Source organism: Trachemys scripta, chromosome 9, assembly GCF_013100865.1.
Source record: "Trachemys scripta elegans isolate TJP31775 chromosome 9, CAS_Tse_1.0, whole genome shotgun sequence".
NCBI lineage: Eukaryota > Metazoa > Chordata > Testudines > Emydidae > Trachemys > Trachemys scripta.
Window position 1 is genome coordinate 33040310 of NC_048306.1, and position 21380 is coordinate 33061689.

The following is a 21380-nucleotide window of genomic DNA, read 5'->3' on the forward strand; positions in this document are numbered from 1 at the left end:
CGGTCAGTGGGAATATGCATGCAAGCAAGGGTTATAAGAGAAGGCTCTCAGTTTGTTATCTCTGAGTCTCCATTTGGTGCTACAGTTTCTTACAGGCACTCTAGGAAATTTCTACAATATCATCTTGGAACTACTCTATTAAAACAAGTGCTGTGGCAGCCTCATGATTAAAGTAAACCCAACCCAATTACCATTAAAAGTTTTCCAAAGCGTGGAAACAAAGTCCTGATTTTGACAAATTACACTGGTCTACAATTTTTGAGAAGTCGTCTGCTTCAGAGATAAAATGTGCTATTTATTATGTATTTTGATGTGCTGAATTCAAATATGACAATTAAAACAACTGAATGGCTACTGTTTCTAAGGTATTTAAGTTTTTACATTTTATGTCTATGTATATTGTGTAGATAGTAGAGTTTTAATCATAAATTGTAAACCTAGGTCTTTTCATGTGTTTATGGTTGCTTTACATGATAATATTTCAACTGTCCTGTTTATGTAACACTTTAAAAATCAGCAAAAGGGTTATATAAATAAAATTTAGAATGAAACAAAAGGCAAAAAACTATTCTGTACATAGTTTAGTCCTATTCAGTGTCTACTCAACACTTCTTGGCTTGTCTCTTGTATTCATTAAATGGAGCATCTCTTGTCACTGTCCAGCAATAGTCTGCAAGAATTGATGGGCTTCATTTGCCCTGATAGCATTTCTCCATTGTTGCAATGTCCTGGTGAAATCGCTCACCGTGCTTGTCGCTCACTGCTCCGCAGTTCGGTGGAAAAAAATCTAGATGAGAGTGCAAAAAATGTATCTTTAGTGACATGTGGCAACAAAGGCTTTTCTATGCCTTGAGGAGGTTTTCCACCAACAACCTGTAGTTGTCTGCCTTGTTGTTTCCAAGAAAATTTATTGCCACTAACTGGAAGGCTTTCCATGCAGTCTTTTCCTTGCCACGCAGTGCATGGTCAAATGCATCATCTCGAAGAAGTTCACGAATCTGAGGACCAACAAAGACACCTTCCTTTATCTTAGCTTCACTTAACCTTGGAAATTTTCCACGGAGGTACTTGAAAGCTGCTCATGTTTTGTCAATGGCCTTGACAAAGTTCTTCATCAGATCCAGGTTGATGTATAAGGGTGGTAACAAAATCTTCCATGATTCAACAAGTGGTGGATGCTGAACACTTTTCCTCACAGGCTCCAATGACTGTCGGAGTGGCCAATCTTTCTTGATGTAGTGGGAATCTCTTGCACGACTATCCCATTGGCAGAGAAAACAGCAGTACTTTGTGTATCCAGTCTGCAGACCAAGCAAGAGAGCAACAACATTCAAATGGCCACAAAGCTGCCACTGATGTTGGTCATAGTTTATGCACCTCAAAAGTTGTTTCATGTTGTCATAGGTTTCCTTCATATGGACTGCATGACCAACAGGAATTGATTGCCATTATTCAGTAAAACAGCTTTAAGACTCGTCTTCGATGAATCAATGAACAGTCTCCACTCATCTGGATTGTGAACAATGTTGAGGGCTTCCATCACACCATTAATGTTGTTGCAGGCTACAAGATCACCTTCCATGAAGAAGAATGGGACAAGATCCTTTTGACGGTCACGGAACATGGAAACCCTGACATCACCTGCCAGGAGATTCCACTGCTGTAGTCTGGAGCCCAACAGCTCTGCCTTACACTTGGGTAGTTCCAAATCCCTGACAAGGTCATTCAGTTCACCTTGCGTTATGAGGTGTGGTTCAGAGGAGGAGGATGGGAGAAAATGTGGGTCCTGTGACATTGATGGTTCAGGACCAGAAGTTTCATCCTCTTCCTCGTCTGACTCAAGTGAGAATGATTCTGGTGCATCAGGAACCGGCAGTCCTTCTCCGTGGGGTACTGGACGTATAGCAGATGGAATGTTTGGATAATGCACAGTCCACTTTTTCTTCTTTGACACACCTTTCCCAACTGGAGGCACCATGCAGAAGTAACAATTGCTGGTATGATCTGTTGGCTCTCTCCAAATCATTGGCACTGCAAAAGGCATAGATTTCCTTTTCCTGTTCAACCACTGGCGAAGATTTGTTGCACAAGTGTTGCAGCATATGTGTGTGGCCCACCTCTTGTCCTGATCTCCAGTTTTGCAGCCAAAATAAAGATATGCTTTCTTAACCATAGTGGTTATACTGCACTTTTGTGATGCAAAAGTCACTTCACCACAAACATAGCAGAAGTTATCTGCACTGTTCACACAAGTACGAGGCATCTCTGCTCACTTTGGCTAAACAGAAATGTGTCCCTTTGCAAAATCAAACACTGACAAATAAGAGAGCATGACACTGCATGATTTCTAGAGCTGATATAGGGTAATTTGTTCAGCAGAGTGATGTAAGCTTCGTTATGATTGCATCATCCATGACTTCTAGGAATAACATGATGCAATTCCTATCATGTATGACGCAATACCAGCTTCAGATTGCATCATTCATCATTTTGCCTAAAAAGCAAGTACTGTCCAAACCCAGTCATAGATTTATTCATAGAGCCAGTCAAATATGTATTTTAGTCATTTCTAGTTTAAATTGAAATCCTTTCCCTTTATAACTCACTTATCCTCTGCCATTCCCAAGTCAAGGGTTGTATATACTGACTCAATAGCATATCTTGAAAACTAGAGCCAATCAACAATTTTAAGCATCATTTTCGTTCTCAGTGACCCAGAATTAGTAAAGTTTGACTACATTTATTTCAGAAGCATTTTGGCTGTAGAGCAGTGTTATTTGTCAATCTATCACCTCCAGAGATGTGTCACGACTCTTTAAGCCAGTGATTTGTTAGTAATGCATAATCCAGGGAAAACTACCTATTCCCTAGTTCTAAATGTTCAATAGGTTCCCACACAATAAATGTACTTTACTCACCTTTCAGTTATCTGTGGTGTGAGTTATCACAAACTACACCCTATTTTACCTTAGTCTGCAACTTCAGGTTTGCTGTATGGCTTTCTACTTCTAGCATGGTCATAAATAATCACTGTGTGAAACGTGCTAAGGAGTGGAAAGGCTGCACACCTCTATGTCTGCCCAGATAAGCTGTGATGTATGATGCCATTAGCACCCTGAAAGCTTGAGGGAACCCCTGCTGATAAAGAAATATGGAGGGTTTTTTTTTTCCTTTTTTGTTTTGCACAGATGCAATTGTGTGAGGTCAGATCCTGCCCCCAGCTCTACATACAGAAGGGGAGTTCAGCCACTTCTGTGGCAACATTCTTCCCAGCCACAGAGGCTTCTCTGTGAAGTCCATGAACCACGAGGGAAGAGGGTGTAGAGGGCAGGCAAGGTGGTGGAAAATTAGGTGCCTGGAGGATTGGAGAGTGCCCATCATCCCCCTTCCAGCCCCATGGAGTATCCCTGTAGAGAATGATATAGCCCAGGGGTGTTCTTTATTCAGTTGAACTTCCCCTACTTTAGGTGGCTCCAGGGACAGTTACTATCAGGGGGGAAGCCCTCGTAGGACATCCACTCTGGAGCCACAATGCTAGGCCAATGACAAGAGCTGGTACAGCTGCATCGACTCTCTGAAGGAATGGCTCTAACCCCTCACAAATCCCTGGGGATCTACCAAGCACAGCCCAGGGATAACATGGTGGGATCTATATGAAGGAATCCTTACTCAGATCTCCTCTCTCAAAGAACCCTACGATGGGTTTTACTGAAAGAGGGGTGAGAGTTCAGTCATTTTTTGGTGTGCGTCTGATTTAGCATTCTAGGCCCTTCACAGAAACATTTAAATCATGAATCCTAGGAAGGCTCACACCCGTTTGGCAGTTACTGAGTGGCATTATTCATTTCTGAGGCTATCTCAACAGCTGTAGCATCAGCACCTTCAAGATGAAAAGGAAATTAGAAAGAAGAAACATTTCTTAATTATGCTGTAGGCAACTTTCTACTAATACATCCCTTCAGTCCCATCCCAAGTGAAGAAGCTGACACATTGCATGTCCTACCGGCAAATTAGCAGCTGTCTGAGCCATGCCCATCACAGTACGTATTTGCACACAGGTGTGTATGTTTTTTTCTACTGGCTAGCAGCCAGAGATTTATATTTCACTCACAGCTTTTTTCCTGGAAGAGGGGGAGGAGGTGATAGTAATCTCTCCCCCCAGTGGGCTCAGTGCTTGGTATGGCAACAACTCTGACAGACACTTGGCCACTACTAGACTTAACATATCAATTAAAAAAAAGCCAAAGCATACGTAGGATATGGTGCCTTTTAATCCCATAGGATCTCAGCATACTTCAGAGCTCTGGGTCTGATCCAGTTCCCAATGAAGTAACTAGGAATATTGTTACTGACTCCCGTGGGCACAGCATTGTTGTGTACTCTGGTTAGGAAACTCTTTTGTATGCATTTGTTCTGCACCTAGCAAAATGGGTCATGATCCTTGATTGGAGCATCTCGGTGCTACCATAACACAAACAAACAACAATACCAGATAGCTCACTTCACTCACTACTGTAAGACAGACACCTCTGAGTAAGACCTAACAACTGTTTAACAGTGTACCCTACTGTTACACAAAAGGAAGAGAAAAATATTCTATCCATTTGAAACTGTTGGGGATTTTAGGAAGGTAGAATCTAATGATCTGAGATGGAATTTGTTTTTAGAAACTGTAGTCAACGCCCTGCTCTTTCAAAAAGAGCCATGTGATCAGACAGAAGACATGGTCACTATTTGATTTTTCACTTAGGCAGTATCACCATCAGCGTAACATTGTCTCCCACAAATGTGCTGGCGTCAGTGGTTCAGTAATAACACAGCAGGCAGTGGAGCACACACATCACTCCTAGGTAGGTCTCCTTATCCAACTAATGGAGCCTATCTTAGCTTGTCAGATCTGATGGAATTGTAGCAAAAAGGTGGTTACGGCTGAAGTAAACAATCTATCAGCCCAGCCATTTGCTACCAATCCTTCCTGGTTATACCCCAAACATTTGGAGATCTATTCACTTAGAGCGCAGCACAGTTTCTGTCTGTAAGAGTCACACTGGTACCAGCTCAGGTTATTAATTTGTTTACTTATAGCCACTTTTTCTCCTCTTCTTCCAGCTGCTTATGCTTTCTCATGCTTTGCCAGTGTGAGAAAGCCAGAATATTCTGACACAGTAAATCCCACCATTGTCATCGCTTGACAGCACTTTAAAGGCTAAGAAAACCACAAGTACAGTAGATGCCTTTAAAAATTCAGTGTTTGCCACGTCTCAATGATTGTGGCATCCGAGTTTTTCCTGTTCTGGGTACAGGAAGATATGGTCTCAGATCCTGAGCTGCTTTGTGCTGAATTGCTAGCACAACATGCCCCTCAAGCCACCTGAATATGATGACTCCAGTGCAATAGGATCTGCCAGCGGCACAGAGCTGGAAGCATGGTTAGACAAACGGGAGTGAGTTCAAGACTGTTCAACCCTAGTGGTGTGTGGCTATGGTGTTAGCCCAGTGGGGCTGTTGGCAGTCAGCATTACTCAGATCAGCCTGCTCTATGTGACATCTCTGAGTGCAGCAGCAAACAACCAGCCCAGGATTGGGTGAGTGGAAATACCACATTTGTAACCTCTTTTCTCCTCCTTCCTGAACTGTGCTATATGCTCTTTAGCTTTCACCAACACTCTGACCCTGTGTCACTGTAGGTACCTGAAGTGGGGACAGCCGAGTTTTTAATGACAACCATTTTAGCCAGTATTTTTCATGTATATAGGATATCAAAATGTTCTATCAGCATCAAACTAATTACTCACAACAAAAGATAGGAAGCGTAACCTCCATTTCACAGATGGGTAAACTCCCAGTTTCCTACTCTAGGCACTGAGTAACACTGTCTGCTATATAACACACACACACACACACTAAATGTTTAGATATTTTTAAACCACTTCCAAAATTACCTACAGTATTCCTTTTACACAGGAATGAGCTTATCAACAACCCCCAGGGACCAAATTGACTTGTGGCATAACCTGGTAAGACTACTGAATTCACAAGCAGTGAATTTGGCCTATGCCGACTGAAAACCATAATTAAAATTGGGGTAGTTTACGTTAGAACATTTCATGTTAGCATTTTTTTACTGGAGCAACCTCTTCCTATTTTCTCCTCTTAATTTGCACAGGTAATTGCTGACTAATTAGTGCTCATTAGGAACACTGAAAAACATGAGATTAAACAAGCCTTGGAAAGCCCAACAGCAAAGGATTTCTGGTTTTGAGATCATTTGCTTCTACTAACTAGATATAAAGTTACAAGTAAAAGAAATACAATAAATCTAAAATTTGTAAAAAGCCCAAACCACATTATATATACACAGTATTGGATTGTAAACAGACATACAAACAAGCATATGGTACAGAACAGTTCTATTACTGCAGGTCTTACCTGTACATAAATGTATATTTTAGGGTTTTATATATAACTAAGTGGCATTTTTAGCATTCTAAATTAAGGGAAAATATTACTGTGTCAGCAAAGAATCTAACAAATATGATCACCAGCACCCAACACCTCTTTTCTGCTTTGTGTTAATTAGCTTCCTCTGTAGATCAGCTGCCAAAGAACAAAACACTACTATGTAAACAAGAAACTTGGAAAAAGTTGTATACTGCTGTCAGTCCAATAATTTAAAAAGAGATTGAAAGGCAGTAGATGTGATGTGAACAACAGGAATAACTAACCAATGGTTAAATCCTGCAATCCTTACACATTTCTTCCTTCAGTTAAACTCCCATTGACTGCAATGGGACTTTGCAGAATAAGGACTTCTGGTTTATAGATATAGTGAAGCTCAGACTCAATGGACTGTGTTAATCTCTTTATAGTTCGGTCTTTCTAATGCTTACCCAATGAGTTGTGCCCAGAATTAAATCTTTCATGCAGCTATAAAGATGTTTGTCACCAGGAAGGCAGCGTGACAATGGGACATGTTTCGTTACATCAGTGGAAATCGGGGAGAGTAACTACTGAAGAAACTGAGATGAGAATAACACCCCATTCTCTTTGACTGTTAGGTTGTGTTGGTTATTACAATGGAACAGATGTTACCAGGGAAATGATCTGAGGTTCTTGTGCACATGAATACAATTAACAACTATCTATACTTTCTCTAAAAAGATTCCATAGATCAAACAAGTCTTGGGAATGTATGAAGTCAAGTCTCCAACTTCGCAGTGTTTTTTAGCTTTTGCATTTATTCATCATTAAAAAATCTAGTTAAGAGTTAATTAGAAGAAAATTGTGCTGGACAGATGGCTTTATTAGTGAAGATTTCTCAGGAAAAGCTTTGTGAATTCTTAAATTGACATTTTTAACAATCACTTTACACTGGTTAAAAGAAATGTTAAATATAGTAAGATTTTCTGTGTAGTTATTCCAGACTGTGTAGTGATAAAGCATCTCTGTAGAGGAGGCTCTAGCATTAGCTATGTGGAGACAGCTGGATCACAGCAATATCCAAGTAGGATTATGCAAACATATGCAATGCCATGAACTGCATGATAACTTGTGATTTACACTGACAACATTCTTCGATAACTTAAGTGTCTGGCAAGATGATAAGTTACATTTTCTGCCAGGTCATTAGCATCTTGTATCAACACAAAGCCAGTCCACTCAAACAGTTTTCAGTTATTGTATCACATCAGTAGTTTCTCAGGTGAACAAGTGTAGATGCAGAATGTTCTGGAATAGCTGTAGTCTGTGTTGGCAATATATGGATACTGGGTCCCACTGCACCAGAGATTCAGTAATGCGTGGGAAATGGCCTGCTCTCCTTGTCAGTACCTCTCCATTGTTGCCAAGCCATAGAATCCACGAGTAAAACTTCCAAAGTGCCTAAAGTGATTTAAGACCCTCCCCCAGTCCCATTTTCAAAGTCACTTATGTACTTAGAAGACTGAGTCTCATTGAGTCCTGGTCTACACTAGGAATTTACAGTGAAAAATCCACCCTCTGAGAGATGTAGCTATACCGACCTAACCCCAGCGTAGACCCACCCCCCTCCCAATGTAGATGCCCAGTTAGGCACCACAAGTCTTCGTCTCGCTGGAGAAGTGGAGGTAACAAGGTGGCTCACAGTCCCAGGCACCCTGAAAGCCATCACCCTAGCTACAGTGCTCAAGGGTGTGAAAAATCCACACCCCTGAACATCACAGCTATACCCAAGAGATCCCTAATGAAGACAAAGTTACAGAAGAATCCTTCTGTCAGTCAAACTAGTGACTGTCGCTCAGGAAGGCAGAGTTCCACAGAGTAGAAAAGCCCGGCTATCGCTGAAGTCTGCATCTACACTACGAATTTAGAACGGCATAGATACCGCACTATAGCTATGCTACTGTAGCACCCCTAGAATAGTACATGTTTAAAGTTTTCTTCACCGTACATATATTTTACTTAAAGGTTAGATTTCTTGTCTGTGTTGTCCCCCTGTTAATGGTATAGTATGGATTTACTTGATTTCATAGTTAATATCAAGACTGTTAAAAATGGTGTCTGTATAGGTATGTTAACACTCTGCTGTATGATACTGGTGATAGTTTAAAGTTTAAAATTTTCTGTTTTGTTTTCTTTTGTAGTGTGATGTTTGTATTGAAAAGCAAAATTAATAAAAAACCTTAATCAAAAGAATTAAAGGTTTGATTTTACAGATGCCTATGACGATCACGAAGAAGGTCTAGGTTGTCAGGCAGGGTGAAGTGCCGTCTTCCTTTCTTCCCATCTGATCTGCCACTGCACCCCTTCTTTATAATAAATAAATCTATAGTGCTTGTATTGAGGGAGAAAATTGTACTTTAATGAAGAACTTAAAATGGGATGCCAATTTCCAATGCATACACACACCACAAAACTGATAATTATAATTTCCCTTTATTCTCACACATTTGCTATCCAATTTTAAACCTGTCTCTTTTAAAAGTGGCTTCAGTGTCTCACAATTTTCTTTGAAAGGATAAAGTTGAACAGGTCACAGTGACCCATCCATAGTTCCCTTACAATCTTCTTTCCTCTTTGATAACAGCAGGCAAGAGTCAAAGTTTTGTATTTAGGATTATATTAGGTTTAATATGTGGAAAGAAGTGTTATTGTGTTTGAAATGAGAAGTTACTACTGGTGATACCAAAGACATTAACACTTCTTTGTGATGATCACTGGGTTGAAACATGTCTGAACAATCAGGAGGTATGGAACAGGCAAGTCTCAGACTCATAAGGATACAATAATATAGCACTTTTGCTGAATTGATTCCTTAGTGTGTTGAATAGCCAGGGCCGGCTCCAGGGTTTTGGCCACCCCAAGCAGCCAAAACAAAAACAAAAAACAACAAAAAAAAAGCCGCGATCGCAATCTGCGGCGGCAATTCAGCCGGAGGTCCTTCACTCCCAGGCGGAGTGAGGGACCGTCCGCCGAATTGCCGCCGAATACCTGGACGTGCTGCCCCTCTCCGGAGCGGCCGCCCCAAGCACCTGCTTGAGAAGCCGGTGCCTGGAGCCGGCCCTGTGAACAGCAGAGCAAACAGGAGTGATTCAAATTTATGAGCTGTTCAGCTAGCCCACAATAGGGACTGGATGCAGTCGTACCTCTTGTGTCATCTTTCAGTCATGAATTATGAAAAAGCACTAAATTTGCAGTATTTATAGAGTCATATCATAGGAATTCCTGAGTGAGTTGTATTTATGTTGTGGTACGTGTTCAGATGTTTTGCACATCAAAAGGTTGATTGATATGAGGAGTCTGGATTCTCATCTCACAAGGGGCGAAGCAGGAGTAAGGCGATATCCATAAGAGTGTGAAAGGTGAATCATGCTCCAAATCTTTAAGAGTATGTATATGTATAACATAATTCTATATTTACAAACCCACTTCATAATAAAGAACAAAATGACTTTTATAAACAGACCTCAAATAAGAATTAGTATTCAGGAAAAATGACACTGTAAGTAAGCAAGCATTAAGCCTAATATTTTTAAACAATAAATGCAGCATTACTGAATTATTTTTTCTAAAATAAAAGATCACAATAAAAGAAGTCACAGGACTCTCACTTCCAGTTTTGTCCAAAGCACTTTCTCTTAATGGAATGTTACTTGGGGTGGTGTATTATAATGGTGGCCAATAGCATTTTAGCCCATAAGTGGAATTACCTCATTCATCAATCAGTCCTTAAGTGACCTTAGAGTGTGGGGGACATTATGACCCTGGAAAGTCTTCACGTATGTGGAAATACTAAATACAGAGATTATGGACAGAGGGTCTGCTAGTGTAAATGGATATGCTTCACAGATTTCAGTGGATCTAAAGATGATTTACATCAGCTGAGGATTTGTTTCTATAGTCATGTTTTCTCTCTCTCCCATGCATGCCTATTGTGAGCATAGTAGCGCCAACGTGACTAAACCACAAACCCAGCTGAGATTTGCCTCTGTCTGTTTCATTTGCTAAAGATCTGATTTGTTCCTTTCTCCTACCCCATCCCTGGGCTCAAATGCTCTAACACCATGTATAGGTATATAAGTAATGCCAATTAGTACTCAGAAGGGCCATCTCTTCTTACATTGTGAGACAAAGCTGCATGGCAACGGAAACACGGAGTAGAGCTATCATGAATCATTCATGGGGGGCCTGCATGGTGGGGGTGAGAGATGCTGGGCCAATTAGTTGGATTGGAGAAGGGATAAGAGTACGGAATTGACAGATCTTATGGAGAAACAGTTTGTCATTGATGGGTTTTGTGAGGAAAGGAAGAATAAGAGTGTTAGACTGATGAATGAATTGAGGGTGAAGAGTAATTCACCCAGAAAATGTTACACATAACAATAAGAGGCAAAACATTTTGAGTGAGCTTCTGGCAGCAACACGTCACAGCACCAATGCACACCTAGAGTAACTGAAGTGTACGGAAAGCAGATAAAGTGAATTCAGTTAATCCAGATTTACACCAGTGTACAGTATATATACACACAGTGTATAGGGAGCACATTTGCCTAATTCTTTACTCATGCAAACTATATTTTATTATGATCACATAGCCCTATGTTTTAGCTGAAGTCTCCAATCAGTAGTATAAGACAAAGAGCTTTCAGCACCTGTAACTTTTTCAAAATGCATTAATCCATTTTATTTTTAGAAACAAGAGTATTAATAATTTTGTAAGAGAAAAGATAATTCATTTTGAAGAGATTTAATGAATCTGAACAGTAGCATGCCTTTTTTTCCCTGCTAACAGTGAAAGTAGCCCATATATAGTTCAGGTATATTTGGTTTTCATTGCTACTTCATCATTCATTTTTCATCTCTGTTCATTAATATTTGAGTGTCTTATTGTAACGTGAGGCACTGACAGCCTGATCCAAAGCCTACTGAAATGAATGGGAGTCTTTCAACTGACTTTGATGGGTGCTGGATCGGGCCCTTTATGCACAGAGCGGAGTTTTTCTGCCATCAGTTACTGATTTGCATGTTTTTATTTTATTTTGACCCTTTTCTCCTGTTTTGCATTTTCCCCCCTACCAATACTGTTGTACTAATTATAAGAGCCTACCCTTGAAACTCTCTGCAGTTGCCTGCCCATCCTTAACTTGCAACTTCTGAAGAAACATCTGTGTTTATTCATTTTCTAATGCTTCACAGCAATCCCAAGAGCAAGCTAGATGTTATAAGACCAGAAGAAGAGCAAACACCAAAATCTTCTAAAGCAGCTGCTCTAAAGCAAGTGAGTCTGCTTGAAACGGCAACCATGGAAGCAAATACATAATGCAAACAACTTATCACCATGGCTGTGTGGTTTCTCACAAACCATTCATAAAATTCATAGCTGCAGCTGACTCCCATTGCCCTCTGTTCATATTAGCAAGAGTCAGCTGCAGCCAAGAATTTGGTGCATTGTTTGTTGGAAACCACAAGTGGCATGGCCAGTTCACACTAGAGCTAAATACATGCTTTAAGACTGTGAACATTTAAGGACACAGTAAAAAACACCCTCTATATCTGTACATCACCTAGTACAGTGAGGCCCTGACTGGTTGAAGCCTCTACAAGTATAATTATTTAGCATTTATGGGTGCTTAGATACCATGGATCTGAATAAGACTAGGTGTAAAACATAATTCTGGAGGAGGGGGAAAGAAAAAAAAACAGAAATCAGATTTTGCATAACATGTAACAAAAAGTGTTTCAGAGTTTCGAGGAGGGCTGGTGATGAACAAGATCTAAAAATCTAGGTAGATGGATGCATGTTTTCTTCCCACATGCATCACAGTGGCTTACCTCCTGACACTTCAGAAATTAAGACACAGGACTTTTATTTATTTATTTTAGTGATTTGCCTCAGTTTGTACAAATCTGCATTAGAGGTGGACTTGAATTACAATGTTCGGATCCAGTCCCCAAATCTCAGCACATTGGGATTCAGTGTTTCAGCTCATCCCATTATAAAGAGAGGCTTGAATCATAGCGTTTAGACTTCAGTCTAAAATCCTCCCCACTAATGGGATGCGGGGATCATTATATTGTCATTCATGTAAAACTATACACTTGGCAACAGTGTCAGTGAGAGGCAGCCATTTTAGAACATGAGTGCTCATCTAATTGCTTCAATCAGTACTGGGCCTCTTTACTGTTAGGGCCAATCCTGCAAGGTGCAGAGCGCTGCATCTCAATTCATATGGAAGTTAATGCAATTGCAGGCCCACAAGTTCCTTCAGGAACGCCTTGGGACCTTGCATTTTCCTACTGAATGCAGACCCTAACATTACTGGTGAAGCCATCCCCCTAATTATTTTATGACTATAAGTACTTGAGAACAGAAGCGGATCCTTTAATGTTCCCGTTTGCTTGGAGATGTCATTTTTCCATTAAACATTTACACTGACTATCTCTTATGTGTGCCAAAGTTTTCCCCAATTTCTTCTGTGACAAGAGTTTGAAAATTCTGGCTAACACATACACATCCACACAGTTCCAAGATTAAAGCTGCGTAACTGAGAGCCCCTAGGGAGAAACAGACGATTGTAACTGGTTTAAGAAGGGACTGGAAGGTTGCTTGTTGTAACAAACACCAGTAGGCGGTTCAGAATTATTATCTAGATCACCATCAATTGTAGATCCATCTCCACATCTGAAATGCTCTTAGGGGCAAACCCAGAGGGCTTTTTCTGGTGTCACACAGTCCCTATTGTCTACAACAGGAATGATAATTAAGGAAAGACACAGGACCTGGCTCACAGAAAAGTGACCAGCCAGTTGTCTATATAACTTCCATCAACATACAGGTCCAAGAATTGGCACCATATTGGATTTTGTACAGTCACTTTATAAACATCACAGAGTAGCACCATGAAACATTTGTTGCAATGCTGGGTAGCTGTTTCAATGCTGCTGATATGATATTTAAAACTATGAGCCATTACTGACTCGTTAAAAAAAAAGTACATTTTAAAATATTACTGTGGGTCCAATTTGCAAACGTGGAGTCCTAAGCCCCAGTGCACAATATATCACTTGCTTGCTCAAATCAACACTGAAATGCCACAAAGAGGTGCTTTGGCACCTGTGTACCAACTTGATTGCCCATGTATGGAATGCAGTACCTTAAGATAGGCACTCAACATGCAAATTCAAGCTTGGTTTATGAAATCAAATCTTATTAAAAACCAATGCTTTAGTTTCCATTCTGAGTTGATGTGTTCCTTCCTTTAAGATGAGTTTAATTTGATTATATAAATATCCAGTGTCTCTTTTCCTTTAAGAAAATTGAAGGATTTAAGAATATTATACTTTGGAAAACAGTTATTTATAACCTAAATTAAGAACATGTTAAAAACAACAAATCCACACAATTTGTTAGGTATCAATGTCTAATCAGAGCGAAGGAAAATGATACTGCAAGGAAGCATGAAAATAACAGCTAATATCTTTCTGTACACATGAGATTCATTTATAAAGGCAGATTCTTAATGGAAGCTGCCTTCTTCCCCACACACCCTAAAAGATATTTTGAAATCTACATAGCTGTTTTTCATTTGTAAGTAAGTTGTTCATTTCTTCTTTGTTTGTGATGTGATAACCCACATTCTGCATTCTGTTGATTATTCCAGCCTGGCACTGTGGCAAGAATAGATATGTACACTACAGTGCACAAATCTTAATAAAAACAATGACATTGTTTCTTAAACCATTGGAAGATCCAAGTGCTAGAGTATTCAAACACTGCATGTTACAATGCTCTGCCTTACCGCAGAATGGCTCAGATCTTTATATTTTAATGGTATATATATTAAAACTACACAACTATGTTACTGATTCTTCTACGAGGTGGAGTACACAATCTCCCTTTCCTTTCTCCTGCTACACGTTGAGGCACTATTCATTCTGGGAATTCTAAAAGCAAAATGGGATGCTTGGCAAGTTATCTAAAGCCCGAATGTGTCTCCAGGTCACTCCTGTTTCAAACCTCCTCTTGACAAAAATAAAGCACTGTAGATAGCAAATAAGCAAAAATCAAGCAAAACAATCAGAAGTGAATGCCATCCCACTTCAAAAATATGTTGTAAGCCCCAACACCGGGTAAATAACTACATGTGTTTATGTGAAACCTACAGTGTTTTATATGTGCCCTGTCCTGTTTATAAATCCATTAAATAAATAATCCAAGCAGCCAAAAGAAAAATCCATACCATATTTTCCAGTGTGTTTACTCTTTTTCATGGGAACAAATCATAAGAAGGTGGAGAGGAAGACTTTACCTGTTAAAATTACCATACTCACTGACCAATTATCACTTAATTAGCCTCACAAGCATCAAAGGGAAATAGAGAAATGCATGCCATTTAAAATAGTAGTCTTAGAACTGGTGGTGACTTCTTATGGCTGTATGCTGGAAAGTCTTTTTGTATTTTTTTTCTTGCAGAAACGTTTGCTCTTCAGCCTCCCATGGCAACCATAAAAATCCTCATGTAAACCCCCAAGAAATTATCACAGCAAATTTCAAACTCAAATAGGATGAAATGAGATATCTGAGAAATGTGGACATGAGGAAAAAAACCCAATAATTGCACAGAATTCAAAGACTCTAGTGAATCTGAATTTGCTCATTCTGAATGATGAGATAAGTCAGTAAAACAAGATTATTTTGAACTTTATAATGGCAGGGCTATTACATAAGAAATCACTCTTAGATTCTACGTGCAATACCCCTGCACTGAACTTTGAGACCAGCATCTCAAGTAAATTGTTCTAGTTTCCTTGTGGATAGAACCAAAATCTGGAGTTTACAGTGATTAAACAGAAGGGTTGGCAAATCTTCTGTTCACAGGCATACTGATGCCCAGGTTCTGGGCATAACCAAGAAGCCTGCAAATGTTTATTTGTAGAGATTGTCAAAAAATTTTAAAAAACATTTCTGGTGAAAAGTGGCCTTTTTCCCCAACCCCCCCCCCTTTTTTTTCAGATTTATTCATAACCCCACCTCTTTTTCTTTCCTGTTTTCTCTTTTTAATTTTGCCATGGGAAAGCAGGGCCAGGGGATGGGAAAGAGAAAGAGGAGAAACACTGAAAAGTGTGGGTGGGATGTTATGCATAAAATATTTTGAAAATAATTCCTCATAAAAATCTCTCAGCATTGTGTTCTTTTACCAGCTCTAGTAAACCATGTTATTATGTCTGTATAGATGTACAGAAATAGTGTAGTAAGCTGATATGGCTTTGGAGAAGCATAAAATAACCTCACCAGGCACGTATCCATTGTAACCTATTAACAGAACATGAAAACAGCTATTTTGTAACCTCAGTGACGCACTCCAGATATCATCACTTACTATTTATATAACAAACAGAACAGACAGGTAGGTGCCCTGCTGTGACCACTGCTTATTACACTTTTCTCACTGTCACCTCAGGCTCTTCCTATCTGTTTGTGATAATCATACGTCTTCAGTTTTAAATACAGCTTTGTCATAAGGCAGCCCCACCTGGAGCACCCTCCAGTGGCAAGCTGTGACAGAACAGGTCCATCTGACTCACTTTCTGTCCTTCAGAAACCTCAGTAACTCCACACAAGCCTTCTTGACTTATTAATGCCCTCTGTCAAATTGGTATAGTTCAAAATAGTCCATAACAAAAATCCCAAAGGTAGTCCATTCTCATGCCCAGTGTAAATAGAGTCCTTCAAATCCCACATCCTCTAGTCCATCAACATAGCACATACCCCTCTCTAGTGTCTGCCATTACACCTGGGCTCTTCTTTGGACCTCTCCTGACCTTTTACCAGGACAGCCAACCGAGCCCGTCCAACTATAGTGTAACTCAGCTTTTTTTGGCAGGAATTCACCAAGCAATATGCAACAGTTTGCTATTTTAACTGGAGTTATCAAACAGTTTAGTTTAAATACAACACTGGATTGGTTTTGATTTAAAAAATAAAACAAGTTTAACTACAAAGAGATATATTTTAAGTGAGTATAGTATAAGGTATTATAGTCAGAAATGTTACAAGAGAAATAAAGATAAAACAATCTCGAATAGCTAAGGCCTGGTCTACACTGGGAGGGGGGGGCGTGAATCAATCTAAGTTACACAACTTCAGCTATGTGAATGATGTAGCTGAAGTCGACGTACTTAGATCGACTTACTGTGGTGTCTTCACTGCAGTTAGTTGACTGCTGCCACTCCCCCGTCGACACTGCCTGCGCCGCTCGTCGGGTTGGAGTACAGGAGTCAACAGGAGAGCACTCGGGGGTCAATTTATCACATCTAGACTAGACTCGATAAATCGACCCCTGCTGGATCGATCACTGCCCGCCGATCTGGCGGGTAGTTAAGACATATCCTAAAACTTAAATTAGACTTTGTTCAGGGTAAAATCTTTACCACATGTTCCCAGCAACATTGCTGACCAAATTTTCATGTCAGGATCCCTCACAAAGTCAAAAGTCTTGCTTCCTTTGTCTTATAGATTCATAGATTCTAGGATTGGAAGGGACCTCGAGAGGTCATCGAGTCCAGTCCCCTGCCCGCATGGCAGGACCGAATACTGTCTAGACCATCCCTGATAGACATTTATCTAACCTACTCTTAAATATCTCCAGAGATGGAGATTCCACAACCTCCCTAGGCAATTTATTCCAGTGTTCAACCACCCTGACAGTTAGGAACTTTTTCCTAATTTCCAACCTAGACCTCCCTTGCTGCAGTTTAAACCCATTGCTTCTTGTTCTATCCTTAGAGGCTAAGGTGAACAAGTTTTCTCCCTCCTCCTTATGACACCCTTTTAAATACCTGAAAACTGCTATAATGTCCCCTCTCAGTCTTCTCTTTTCAAAACTAAACAAACCCAATTCTTTCAGCCTTCCTTCATAGGTCTTGTTCTCAAGACCTTTAATCATTCTTGTTGCTCTTCTCTGGACCCTTTCTAATTTCTCCACATCTTTTTTGAAATGCGGTGCCCAGAACTGGACACAATACTCCAGCTGAGGCCTAACCAGAGCAGAGTAGGTGAAAGAATTCCTCTTGCTGTCCCAAGGACCCTATTTACTACTTGCATGGAAATTGAGGTAAACACACATTTCTCTGGTTAGGACAGACTTGTTTAACAACTTCTGCCTAGTCTTTGTAGTCAGGGCTACGTGGGTTTGAACACATGCTAACATCATCATACAGGGGTATTCATAACTTTATATATAATGTTGCTACACACATTTCACCATGGTGTTATTGACCAGTGAGTTATTCGTTTTCAAATAATATCTCACAAGGCATACTTTTGTACAAAGACTATTAGAATAGTGTGTAAGGTGTGAATACAGGGGTGCATTTGGTCCCAGTACCCCTTCAACTGCTTCCCTACCTTCAGCCCTCTCCAGTTCTCCAATTGGGAAGCCAGCAGGCACCTCTTTTGTTGCTCTCTTGCCTTCAACTTTCTCCAGCCCTCAAACTGTGGCTCTCTGGCTTGAGGATGTCAGCAAGGAAACTCTCGCTGCTGTCCTGCCTGCAGCCTTTTCTGGCCCTCTGGCTCCAACTCTCTAGTGTGGAGACATCAGCAAGTAATTCTCTCCCCACTGCTCCCCTTCCTACAGCCCTCTCTGACCCCTGGCTTTGGCTCTACAACTTGGAAGAAAGCAGGCAACTCCCTCTGCTGTTCTCCTGCCTTCAGCATGCCCCCCAGGAACCACCCACATCTTCCTTCATAGACTTCCTATAGTCTGCTTGTCTCCGGCAGCTCTCATATGCCCGTTTCTTGATGCCATTCAGCGACTTCCCTCCTCTAGGGCCCCAGTGCCTTCTTTTAACCCTAAATGGGATCAACCAACTAGTCACAGGTACACTGGCCTCTTCTCTCAAATGGACAGTGCCACCCTGTGACAAGGTTGTAAGCTCTTTGGGACATGGACCATTTTCTGGTGTACATTCATACAATGCCTAGCACAGTTGGGCCCCAGCACTGATAGTGGCCTCTAAATGCTACAGCAATACAAATTAATAACAACTAGCATTGCCATGTACTAAATGACCATAGATAGATAGATAGATAGATATTATATAAAGATAGAGTCCTCCTCTAAATGGCTTAGTGATACTATCACAACATCTGATATGCATTTCTGGATCACTAGAGATGCACCAGGTTGGATGTTAATCTCAAACCAGTTTTAGACAGGTGTAGCTCCTTTCACTTCCATGGAGGTACTCCTGATTTACACCAGCAAGAGAGCAGAATCAGGTCCATATAGTGCTGTTTATCCAAGAATTTCAAAACCCTTGTCAAATATTGATTTTGGCCTCATGTCAGACATAATGCACCAAAGACATATGCATACAAATTGCACGATGACCACAGGGCCTGTGATGTATTGTTCTTAATAAGCACAATTTTCTTCTTCAAAGCACTTTACAAACACTCATAGATGAGTAACTAGGGGTGATGGGGGTACTGCTGCATCCTCTGGCTTGAACCCCTTGGCAGGGTTTACAGTTTCGTCCAATGGTTCTCAGCACCCCCATTATGCAAACTGTACCACCACCTCAGCAAGTTTACACAAACATGGGGAAACAGAAGCAGACATGCTAAGTGACTAGCCCAAGTTCACAGAAAAACCTCTATTGGAGGCAGGATTAGAACAAGTGTTTCTAGTTCCTAGTTTCATGCTCACACCATAAGACAACACCACTATTATTGCTTACGTGCCCCAGAATGTAGAGAGAGGGATAGAACTGCAAAATTCCACAGAAGATATACAGAGCCTGCATGAGCCATCTTGTTCAGTTTTAAATGCCGTTACGCCGTGAGCAGCAAATTTTATCTTCTCACAACATAAAAAATCTGCAACCCATTGCTGCAAAGAGCAATAAGGGGATAAAGATATCATGAAATTAATCAAAACCCTAGTGGAATAAAAAGACTGAGTCTGTGCCCTGCACATCTTGTGATAACTAAGTGATATATGTATCTCCTGATAACCATACCTCCTTTGGAGATTTGCAATTTCAGTGGCACTACACCACATCTCCCTTCGTGGAGCTAGCTGTCCAGGCTTAAGACGTTTTGTACATCTTATGTCTAGAAAATAATTGTGAAATGAAAGAAAAAAATAAAATGTCAAATCTTTTTCAGCTTTGTGGGTGTATAGGCAAATTAACAATTACATACAAAAATACATAAAACAGGAAATACAGACCCTTCAGATTTACATAACAGCAGAGTTTGTATTCTCACAGCAAGTTTAGTCCCTGACCCTTCAATAAGATCCATGCTGGTGAACCCTGTCACTCACACGGAGACTCACTGGAGTCAGTGGGGCTCCAGGCAGGAATAGGGTTCTGTCTGCATGGATTCAATTGACAGATCAAGACATTGCCCTTTATGAATTCTTAATATTTTCATTCTATGTCATAGGACAATTTTGTGCATGTATAGGAATCTGGAAGTCCACATGTAAGGCACTTCTACATTACATATGCTCTCAGCCACCTGAGGATGTTCATGACAAAAAGGAATTCCCAGCTGGCGAGTTCTGCTGGGTTTATTATCTTTTTGTGCCAGGAAAACCATGCAAGAAACCCATAGCAAAATGGAGAATCGAGCTTGGTAAGCACTAAGTCAGTGCAGAATGGCAGCATTTTATACTCTCCTTGTACATGCATAAGTTACTATGTCAGGTTCAAAGCAGTGGAAACGCAGGCTCTTCACACTGAAACACACTCACAGTGAGCCTAGTCCTTCATAGATCATAGAATATCAGGGTTGGAAGGGACCTCAAGAGGTCATCTAGTCCCTGGCTCAACGCAGGACCAATCCCCAGACAGATTTTTGCCCCAGATCCCTAAATGGCCCCCTCAAGGATTGAACTCACAACCCTGGATTTAGCAGGCCAATGCTTAAACCATTGAGCTATCCTTCTCCCCTGTAAAACCACTCACAGGACAAAGTTGGGGGGCTAGTAGGCCCAGGTCAGGAAAGCAACTCCATTGAGAAAAGCACTTACACATGTGCTTAAATCCCACTGAAGTCAATGGGACTCAAACACAAGCTTAAGTGCTTTCCTGAATAGGGTCCTTAGGCACAACCAATTTTTCTCTGGTACTTAGTTTTTCTAGGCTCTCTTTCACGACTATCGAGTGTGAAGTAAGATGCTGTATTGTATTCCTAGCTACTGACACTAGGACAATCAATATGATTCTGTACAAAGTAGGCAGTGACAGGCATGCCTAATGCTGAAGGAAAGGATGTTTCTATCCTCTCTGTTCAAGCATCACTCGCTTATCTCAGCCCCAGTTCTAAGCTCATGCTCCCTACTTTTATCTCTCTGGTAGGTCAGTTCTGCAGCTTGTCTTCCCCTTCTTGCCCCCAAAAGAGCTTGCAATCTACTGAGTAGCACTTCTGCTACAGTTCTATTGTTCTCTTCTCTCTGAGCTCAGATGGCAAATCTTCCATCGCGTCTGTTCTCAATCTGAAATAAATAAAGCTTAATTAAAGTCCTGAGCAGAATCCCACTTGTTCTCTCCTCACTATCACTTTTTCCTCCGAGCACACAATGCAATCCTCCAGGTTCAGTTCAATGTAAAATAATAAAAAGAGGGTAGCAGCTAGAGTTGAGTAGCTCTGCAGGTCTTTTGTCCTCTGTGATGATGCTTCTCTCTATTATTTCCTTTGCAAGGCCACCCTGGCCTGCAAAGCTTCTGACAGCTTTCATAGAAGACTGGTATATTACATCTTCTCTCTCTCTCTCAGGCTCACTTTTTCTGTAATAAAGAAAGCCGGCTTATAACAAGTGAATTTTCCTTAAAGCTGTCACCACTCTACCTTACACTTACATTCTGGGGGGTGGAGGTGGGGGGAGAAACAG